Below are 11,707 nucleotides of genomic sequence, written 5' to 3'. Positions count from 1 at the left end.
TAACACTTCCGGATGTCCCGATTAAAGTGGATATACTCGAAGTGCTGCTGATTCTTTGTCATTTTTTCGCGAGCGTTTATTGAACTCTGACACAAAAGCATGTATGCACACTTGATGAGGAGAAAATATAGAATACATTGGAATCGGATCTATTTTTAAAAAATTGTGTATGTTTGTTTGTTTGTTTTTTTTTATTATCAAGAGTCCCGGAATACTGTTATAATGATAAAGTGTATGTAACACAGAAAGATAAACATCGAATGGTCGACCACGGACAGAAATGCAGCGGAGCTTAGGGTACAAAGACAGAGTTAAAGGTTTTAGTGCACAAAGAAAGACATTTTAATGATACTATGTTCATAGACGAAAATGACTTGTACCATAATCACAAGTCAGTTTTAAAGTACAAATGGCTGTTGGATGATACACTACAAATAACGGATAATAGGCCGTCAAACATAGCTGAACATCACAAGTTCTATAAAAGGCTGCCAGACAATGTGAATCAGTACGGAATTCACCAATTCAAATGTTTAAAGTTGTAGATTTATCAGCGAACAAGACATACAGACAAGGTTGAACGGTACAAGATACACACGACGGAGACAGTAAATGGATCACATGACGAAGGCTGATGTTTGACAATAAAGACCAAAAAAACATTATAGCTTAGGACTCACGCAACAGAGATAAGTGACAAAATGAAAAAAAGTCTCAGAGTTCATAGACAAAATGTAAACTGTACGAAGGGGGTACATGGTCCAAACACAAAATGATACTTGTAGACAAAAGTGCATTGTTCTTAGACAAAAAGTAGATTCTACAGAGAAAGTGCTGAAGAAGACTGTCGAGAACGTGGCATGGTCCAAAACCGAAAAGGAGATTGTGCAGAAAGGTGCATGGTCCAAAGACAAAAGGGAGATTGTGCAGAAAGGTGCATGGTTCAAAGACAAATAGGAGACTTCACTGAAAGAGGCATAATCCGTAAACAAATGGGAGAAGCACAGAAAGGTTTTCTTTCAGAGGAATGTAAGAAAATCAAAGCCGATGGATAGTATTAGAATGGAATCCAGGGGTGGTGTGAAACCTTTAGAGACTGAAATAATAACGTCTTGTTGCTTCTTGTATCTTGTAACAATCACATGCAGTCGAACACAGACAAGTTCCAGGTCAAGGCAGTAGGAAACAAAACACCAAAAAAAAAAAAAAAAAAAACAGAAAAAAATAGTTTTAAATTGGCAACATCAGAATACAATCGTACCAGACTTATCTGTGGTCATGATAGATTTCAACTTAAACGTCCGTACATCTGTTACTAATGCAAAATAGTATCAAACCAAATCAACACAGGTATTAGAAAAAAAACTAAATGAATTAAACAAAACTTCATTCATTTATTTATTTTGATTTGTACAATTCACATGGTATGTTGGCGGCTAAACAAAGACATTAGAAACGGTAAAAATTCAACAAAGGGCGATAATATTTATTTATGACAGACACAAAAAAAATATATATTAGTCCGTCCAACATAACCATCACTGCACATCAGACTGCTCAGTAACGTTTCTGTAGATGTTTTACAGCTAAAAGACCTAATCAGTGTCACAGATACCCAATAACAACACATACACTACACGCTACACGACCTAATCAGTGTCACAGATACCCAATAACAACACATACACTACACGCTACACGACCTAATCAGTGTCACAGATACCCAATAACAACACATATACTCTACACGACCTAATCAGTGTCACAGATACCCAATAACAACACATACACTACACGCTACACGACCTAATCAGTGTCACAGATACCCAATAACAACACATACACTACACGCTACACGACCTAATCAGTGTCACAGATACCCAATAACAACACATACACTACACGCTACACGACCTAATCAGTGTCACAGATACCCAATAACAACACATACACTACACGCTACACGACCTAATCAGTGTCACAGATACCCAATAACAACACATACACTACACGCTACACGACCTAATCAGTGTCACAGATACCCAATAACAACACATACACTACACGACCTAATCAGTGTCACAGATACCCAATAACAACACATACACTACACGCTACACGACCTAATCAGTGTCACAGATACCCAATAACAACACATACACTACACGCTACACGACCTAATCAGTGTCACAGATACCCAATAACAACACATACACTACACGCTACACGACCTAATCAGTGTCACAGATACCCAATAACAACACATACACTACACGCTACACGACCTAATCAGTGTCACAGATACCCAATAACAACACATACACTACACGCTACACGACCTAATCAGTGTCACCGATACCCAATAACAACACATACACTAAACGACCTAATCAGTGTCACAGATACCCAATAACAACACATACACTACACGCTACACGACCTAATCAGTGTCACAGATACCCAATAACAACACATACACTACACACACGACCTAATCAGTGTCACAGATACCCAATAACAACATACACTACACTCTACACGACCTAATCAGTGTCACAGATACCCAATAACAACACATACACTACACGCTACACGACCTAATCAGTGTCACAGATACCCAATAACTACACATACCCTACACGCTACACGACCTTATCAGTGTCACAGATACCCAATAACAACACATACACTACACGACCTAATCAGTGTCACAGATACCCAATAACAACACATACACTACACGACCTAATCAGTGTCACAGATACCCAATACCCAATAACAACACATACACTACACGACCTAATCAGTGTCACAGATACCCAATAACAACACATACACTACACGCTACACGACCTAATCAGTGTCACAGATACCCAATAACAACACATACACTACACGCTACACGACCTAATCAGTGTCACAGATACCCAATAACAACACATACACTACACGCTACACGACCTAATCAGTGTCACAGATACCCAAAAACAAACATACACTACACGCTACACTACACGCCCAATAACAACACATACCTACATCAGTGTCACAGATACCCAATAACAACACATACACTACACGACCTAATACACGCTACACGACCTGTGTCACAGATACCCAATAACAACACATACACTACACGCTACAATAACAACACATACACTACACGACCTAATCAGTGTCACAGATACCCAATAACAACACATACACTACACGACCTAATCAGTGTCACAGATACCCAATAACAACACATACACTACACGCTACAATAACAACACATACACTACACGACCTAATCAGTGTCACAGATACCCAATAACAACACATACACTACACGCTACACGACCTAATCAGTGTCACAGATACCCAATAACAACACATACACTACACGCTACACGACCTAATCAGTGTCACAGATACCCAATAACAACACATACACTACACGCTACACGACCTAATCAGTGTCACAGATACCCAATAACAACACATACCCTACACGACCTAATCAGTGTCACAGATACCCAAATCAGTGTCACAGATACCCAATAACAACACATACACTACACGACCTAATCAGTGTCACAGATACCCAATAACAACACATACACTACACGCTACACGACCTAATCAGTGTCACAGATACCCAATAACAACACATACACTACACGCTACACGACCTAATCAGTGTCACAGATACCCAATAACAACACATACACTACACGCTACAGCGACCCAATCAGTGTCACACGATACCCAATAACAACACATACACTACACGCTACACGACCTAATCAGTGTCACAGATACCCAATAACAACACATACACTACACGACCTAATCAGTGTCACAGATACCCAATAACAACACATACACTACACGACCTAATCAGTGTCACAGATACCCAATAACAACACATACACTACACGACCTAATCAGTGTCACAGATACCCAATAACAACACATACACTACACGCTACACGACCTAATCAGTGTCACAGATACCCAATAACAACACATACACTACACGCTACACGACCTAATCAGTGTCACAGATACCCAATAACAACACATACACTACACGCTACACGACCTAATCAGTGTCACAGATACCCAATAACAACACATACACTACACGCTACACGACCTAATCAGTGTCACAGATACCCAATAACAACACATACACTACACGCTACACGACCTAATCAGTGTCACCTATACCCAATAACAACACATACACTACACGACCTAATCAGTGTCACAGATACCCAATAACAACACATACACTACACGCTACACGACCTAATCAGTGTCACAGATACCCAATAACAACACATACACTACACGCTACACGACCTAATCAGTGTCACAGATACCCAATAACAACACATACACTACACGACCTAATCAGTGTCACAGATACCCAATAACAACACATACACTACACGCTACACGACCTAATCAGTGTCACAGATACCCAATAACAACACATACACTACACGCTACACGACCTTATCAGTGTCACAGATACCCAATAACAACACATACACACACACAACACATACACGACCTAATCAGTGTCACAGATACCCAATAACAACACATACACTAACACATCAGTGTCACCCAATAACAACACATACACTACACGACCTTATCAGTGTCACAGATACCCAATAACAACACATACACTACACGCTACACGACCTAATCAGTGTCACAGATACCCAATAACAACACATACACTACACGACCTAATCAGTGTCACAGATACCCAATAACAACACATACAGTACACGCTACACGACCTAATCAGTGTCACAGATACCCAATAACAACACATACACTACACGCTACACGACCTAATCAGTGTCACAGATACCCAATAACAACACATACACTACACGACCTAATCAGTGTCACAGATACCCAATAACAACACATACACTACACGCTACATGGTACTACACAGTGCGGTCAAGGAATGGCCTACCTAATAATTTTAGAACAGTTACGACACATTAATACAATTCAAAACAGTACTGAACAGCTTCTACAGACCAAAATGAAATACAAACATGTAAACAACAAACATAGACACCTACGTAGAACAAATATTCATTTTCTAAATCTCGACAAGGAAATATTGTACCAGATTGCTTTAAAGGTGGCCCTAGGTAATCAGGCATGTACTGATTGAGTCTATGATAGAAAAGATACTGTGATATTAAATGTATAATATGGTACTAGTTTACCCCTAATTTATTACACAGGTAAATGTTCATGTGATTTTTGGAAATGTTGTTTACATAGATTTTGTTTGTATTGTCAGCTCAAGAATTGTGTTATTTTAACTGAACTTCGTCAATGATTTGCCCTGTGATTCCCCTTATGTACTTTATATGTACCGAATGCCTTTTGACCTGAAGAAGTACATGTATATTATAATTATCATGAGAACATTGCTGATTGACTCAGAAGGTCCGATATATATATCGACAAAATTGGTCAATATTATTCATGAAAACTTTGTCGCTTTTCTAAAAAAATGTAAAAAAAAAAATACTTTAAATAAACATGTAGAATTTCATATATATTTTTGTCTGACTTATAAATTGTACTTTGGAATGTACACAACTTATCTGTCTTGTTCATCTCCAATACATATACAAAGCTGGTGCCTTACCAAACCTGGTCAATACGCGTCCTTCACCCCATATAAGATATGCATTAATTTTTAGCCTTGCTTGGCGTGTCCTGATTGAGATATACACTAACATGTAACACAGCCAGTTAAACTTTAATAAATCAATGGCATATTAAGACGATTTTTGAGTTATTTTTTAATTGGCAATGTTATATCGAGACCGTAATCCCAACATATTCTATTTGAATAGAACGCGTTGCTAACCTTAATATGGTAACAACAAACTAGATCTGTTCGACTCAATGCTTAGAAGTAAGGAAGCAACATATACGTCACTCCAATGTTGATCTTTATATCTTATGATCCAAGGAAACTCAAAATAGATATGTGTTTTGAATATTTTTGCAGTGTTGCTTGCGTGACAACTGAAGGAAAGAGACCTTCTGTACACCTAGGATATATTAGTCACCAGATAATCAAGGTTTCCAACCAGTACATGAATATTCTACACCTTTATAGTAAACAAACATGTGTATTTTAGCTTTTCTTGATACTGGGTCGGATCCATCATTTATATATCCCAGGTACAAGGATAACAAAATCAACATATATCTGTGTACAAAAGTAACAAAAAAGCATATTAATTAGTTAAAAATGCGGATTTGCATGAAATGAAATTAAGCGACATCAACAGGTTTCTTTCGCAAAAGTTATAACAAACACTCACTTACCATACACAACAACCATTTCGACGACAAATTAATCTATTCTGTACCCACGTGGGTTTTGTTTTCGATATCAGATGTGGTGTAGTTGTATCACCTGTAGTGAAATGTCGCAAATTAAGAGGCAAAAGTAGCAATTTCAGATGTGTGATGATTATTACAAATCTAAGCCAAAAATGACGGGTTTTTTTATGAACATTAAAGCCTTAAATTGGCAAAAAAAACCAAACAAACAGAAGGCAATAAAAAAACAAGGAAAGAACAGCAGAGTTGACATAGAAAACAGCACGGTGATAGTAAACAACGAAATCACTTTAAGAGTCATAAACTGAAAGACAATGACAGTCCCACGCGCTACGCTAATTGCCTGTGGTTGTCTGTTCAGTGGTTCACAGTATCGTTAAAATAAATAGGGGTTTAAATGGTCATTTTTATCAGAGCCTATCACAATTTTCCGTGTTCTGATTGAATGACATCAATCAATTTTTATACCATTTTTCGGAGGTCTTTTTTTATAAACTTCACTAACACGATTTCCTAAGATTGATGATGAATATGAACGCGATGTATCGTCGACAATTAGGCGCAATAATGAGGACACGTCACCGGATACGTCGTTACCGTAAATTAGGAAAAATACAGGGCCAAACACTGGACCTTCAGGGAAAATTAGAAAATATTGAAATAAATTGTATCACTGGAGTTAAGAAATATGATTATGACCCAGGAAGCTCAGCTAAAGTTACCTATTTCAAAAACATGAGTTTAATACTTTTAAATCTGCATCTTGTTGATTTTTGTGATACTGTGTTGATGGTGCATTAAATCTCCATCGAAAACCGCAAAAAGGAACAGTTCTATATTTATAACTTTCTACTGCTAACAGTATAACTTCTAAACCTATACTAATCACCATATTTCTGAATACACTGGTCTCGGTTTTTCGGTTTTAATCTAGAAAATAGACGCTATCACAGAACATTAAAATACATATAAGCCCTACACATATGAAATAAAATTTCTAATATGAATTTTGTTGTCGAGACTAAATGTTCATAGGGATTGATCGACCTCTTTATTAAAGCAAGCTGGTTGTTTATCTGTTATGTAATACTGCATCAGTGTGTCGTTAGATAGTGCCAGCGGAAGCTAAAAATGGAAATATGGCCGATTATAGAGAAAGATCAGGGATTAAAATCTCTACGAGAGTCGTTCGAAATCATTTCACTGTAAATGTAGGGAAAAGAGGGGTCTTTATTGCTTGGGCATGCCTTGTGTGGGGAAAAAGAGAGGAAATGATGTTTACTAAACAGTGCCTCATCTGTAAGCTGGAAAAGATACTGGTGTGTATAACGCTTCAAGGATGATGTTGAGATTCTTCGGTGTTTTGTGGGGGGAGACATTGATCTCAACTGCTATAAACACCACAGCTACGTAATTTCATTTCTCAAAGTCGGCTTTTTAAAACATGAAAAAGTCCATAAGGAAATATTCCTACTGTGATTTGAATCTAGCGGTTATGCAGATACGTCTTTTGAAGTGTGGGATGTTTTTTTTCTTTCACTAAATCTTTAGCTATAAATTTGTTTAAATCGGATTCCAATTTGTTCGCGATTTCATTTAGCTTCCGCAAATATATTTTAGTTTCCATACGTGTATAACAGCAAAACGTTACAAAACTTCATAATCTTCGTGAACAGATTTTTTTATCGTTATTGATTAGTTGTGTATTTCAGAAATGTTTAATTCAGCGGAGTAGTAACTTCAAGGCTCCTGTTGTAAAATTTCTCTCTAAAGGCTGGCTGGGTTTTCACTTATAGTAACAAATAATTCTAACATCTCTAAAACCCAGCCCAGTCATTTCGCCTGTCGATGACAGAAATGTGTCACCATACTTTTATTTTGAAATGATTGGGCAATTACTAGTGACCACCACCGCTGATTAATCACGTGTTTTGACGTTAGAGGACAGACGACTGATATCAATCACTGTTATATCTCATATTATTTCCGTACAACGAGCAGCATTTTTTTATTATCATTATCAAGTGGTTTCGTACTTTTACCGGGATACAGACTTTTATCGTGTTTATTATAACAAAGAGACGTGGATTGATGGACCGACACCATTAATCGGTAGCCACTATTGTTACAGAGCACTTGGTCAAGCATGGTCTGTTGTCAGTAATTCATTACATTACATAAACATACGCCGACTGTAAATTTAAAGCAACAAATATATATATATATAAAGCAAATTTCGTGTCTCGTATTAATTCGATCGATAGGGACTTTACATTGTATTACCATTTCAGTGAATAATAGCACCATGCAAGCAGTAAATATGACGAGAGATTGCGTCAGCAATGTCGCTCTCCACTGTCACACGGGGCAGATTTTACAGCGCCGGACTTCCTCGTTCTGCAAATATCATCATCCTCAGGGTATGACGAATTGTCGCACGGCTGGGAGTCCCTCACCTCATTCTTATCTATATTTCATTTCGGTGGTCCGCAGGAGTCACTGAGAATGTCTATTTTCATTATTGGCTTGAGAGGAGCCAATTACAGTGGAAGTGTATGCAATGACCGTGTATCGTAAGGGACTTGTAAAGTGATGTACAGTGTCAGAGGCCGGGAATTTGTTCTCATGAGATACAGGGAGCGAGACTCGTCCATTTATGACAGTTAAAACCGTGAATCTATGCTCATCACCAAGCGAAATCTTTATTTTTATCATTGTTTATAAACACCACGAAATGAACTGTGAAACACCACATAAAACTAGTCACAAGCCGGTCTTAATGATAAACTAAGAAAAATTCAGAAATTATTTTTAAAGTACAGAAAGTTAAACCGAAACGATATGCCCAGGACCAGTTATATACGTTGAACTGTAAAACTATATCTTAAAAGTGAAACTAGAAAACTACATGTATATAATATACTGATGGAAAATTATGTGCATTTCGACATTTTGATTTATAAATTCATCCGCAAAATATTATGGTTCATTTTGTACCAAATCGATTTTTGTAATGCAATATCTTCATAATGACAGAGTGAATCGGACAATCGGGATTAAAATTTAGGACCGCAGACATTAATGTCGTGTAAATCCAGCTTCACAAATTTACAAATTTCAGTGATGCATGTCGTTAACCTGATATCATGAGGGATGTTCTGCCGTATGCCTGACAATTTACAACGTAATGCACCTAACGTCGCAGGAGAGTTTTGCCTCTGACGCATCCCAAACACCGACATGTTCGGGATTGGGGATGAATGTGTCGCGTCAAACCGTGATGTTAGGGACTAGCGATGAATGTGTCGCATTTTACCGATATGTTGGGGACTAGCGATGAATGTACCGTGTCACACCGACACGTTCGGGATTGGGGATGAATGTGTCGCATTTCACCGACATGTTCGGGACTGGGGATGAATGTGTCTCGTCAAACCGCGATGTTGGTGACTGGTGATGAATGTATAGCGTCAAACCGACATGTTCAGGGACTGGTGATAAACGTGTCGCGTCAAACCGCGATGTTGGTGACTGGTGATGAATGTGTCGCGTCAAACCGCGATGTTGGTGACTGGTGATGAATGTGTCGCGTCAAACCGCGATGTTGGGGACTGGTGATGAAGGTGTCGCGTCAAACCGTGATGTTCGAGTCTGGGGATAAATTTGTCGCACCATACCGACATTTAAGTTAAATTTTGGGTGCACGTGTTGCATCACGACAACATGCTTGTGAAAGAAAGTCTGGTAGAGTTGCACGTGTCTCATCACATAGATTTAATAACAAATGTCAATCATTTATCTTTAAATATCCACACACACGATGCGATCGCCTTATTAATTATGCGAACCTCAAGATATTTACTGATATTTAATTTCCTTATTCAAACACGAGCAAACGTTTCTTGGTAACCGGCTCATGTAGAGGGTCTATATTGTCCCTGGCTGCGGTGTATACCCTAACGAAGTGTTAAATACGTTCATGTCATTGAAAGATCTACGCATAATCAATACACAGATTGTTTATATAAGAATAAAAATACTTGATTATTTTTAATTTTGAAATGAACACGAATGTTAACAACCGTATGAAGGAAAATTGATGCAAGGCATTTTATCGTCGCAAACGGGAATTATGGTGACTAATGTACTTCTGAGGTATGAATAAAAAATAATCAGAGGTAAAAAAGACAGCAGAAGAATAACCTCAGCATGTAAACAGTGATCAGAAATATATACTGGATATAAATTAAGCTCGTTGTGATCACAGGTAAATAGTATATAGAGTAAACTCGTGATCACAGGCAAATAGTTTATAGAGTAAACTCATTATTACAGGTAAATAGTATATAGAGTAAACTCGTGATTACAGGTAAACAGTATATAGAGTAAACTCGTGATCACAGGTAAATAGTGTATATAGTAAACTCGGCGTTAACACAGGGAAACAGTGTATATAGTAAACTCGGCGTTAACACTGGGTAACCGAGTATATGGTAAACTCGGCGTTAACACAGGGAAACAGTGTGTATAGTAAACTCGGCGTTAACACAGGGAAACAGTGTGTATAGTAAACTCGGCGTTAACACAGGGAAACAGTGTGTATAGTAAACTCGGCGTTAACACAGGGAAACAGTGTGTATAGTAAACTCGGCGTTAACACAGGGAAATAGTACATAGTAAAAAGAGTATACATACTTTACATTCCTGGGGTTAGCTAGCCTCCTGGTTACCTTTGTTGTATAGTTTGTTATCTTTGAAATTAATTTATAAAATTCAAAATAGAAAAAAGGTTAACAGTTTCACATGATGCATACCCGAAACCAGGAAAGTCTGGCTCAACACTGTTTTATTAAATTATATACTTTATGTAATTTATTTTACATCATTCTGTGATCAACACACGCTCCTTTGTCTGGATGTAGCGATGGATTGTTGCACGTGCATCCCATTCTCTGCACTGACATCAATCATAATGATTTTAACTTCCGGTTTATCCTACACTGACTTCCCGTTTTGCAAACAGTAACTTCCGGGATTTCATAGCGTACGTGCGTTTTTTAGGTCAAATCTCTATTACCTTTCTCCTTTATCATTCCGAGCAAACGTGCTTTCAGTAGTAATGTTACGATCTAAATATTTGTCAGGTTTAATTTCCAGGACCATTCGTGTGATATTATTTGATTTTCATTTGTGAGAGAACAGTGTTACAAACATACACACGTCCTATAGTTAATCACACGATACACGGTCAATAACGACATAGAGGAACGGAGAATGATACAGTACAATGTGTATCCCTCGCCATTGTACACAC

This window comes from Ylistrum balloti, unplaced genomic scaffold, assembly GCF_031769215.1.
Source record: "Ylistrum balloti isolate Yb309-2 unplaced genomic scaffold, AGI_CSIRO_Ybal_v1 Utg370626, whole genome shotgun sequence".
In the NCBI taxonomy this organism is placed as follows: Eukaryota; Metazoa; Mollusca; class Bivalvia; order Pectinida; family Pectinidae; genus Ylistrum; species Ylistrum balloti.
This window is presented reverse-complemented; position numbering follows the sequence as displayed.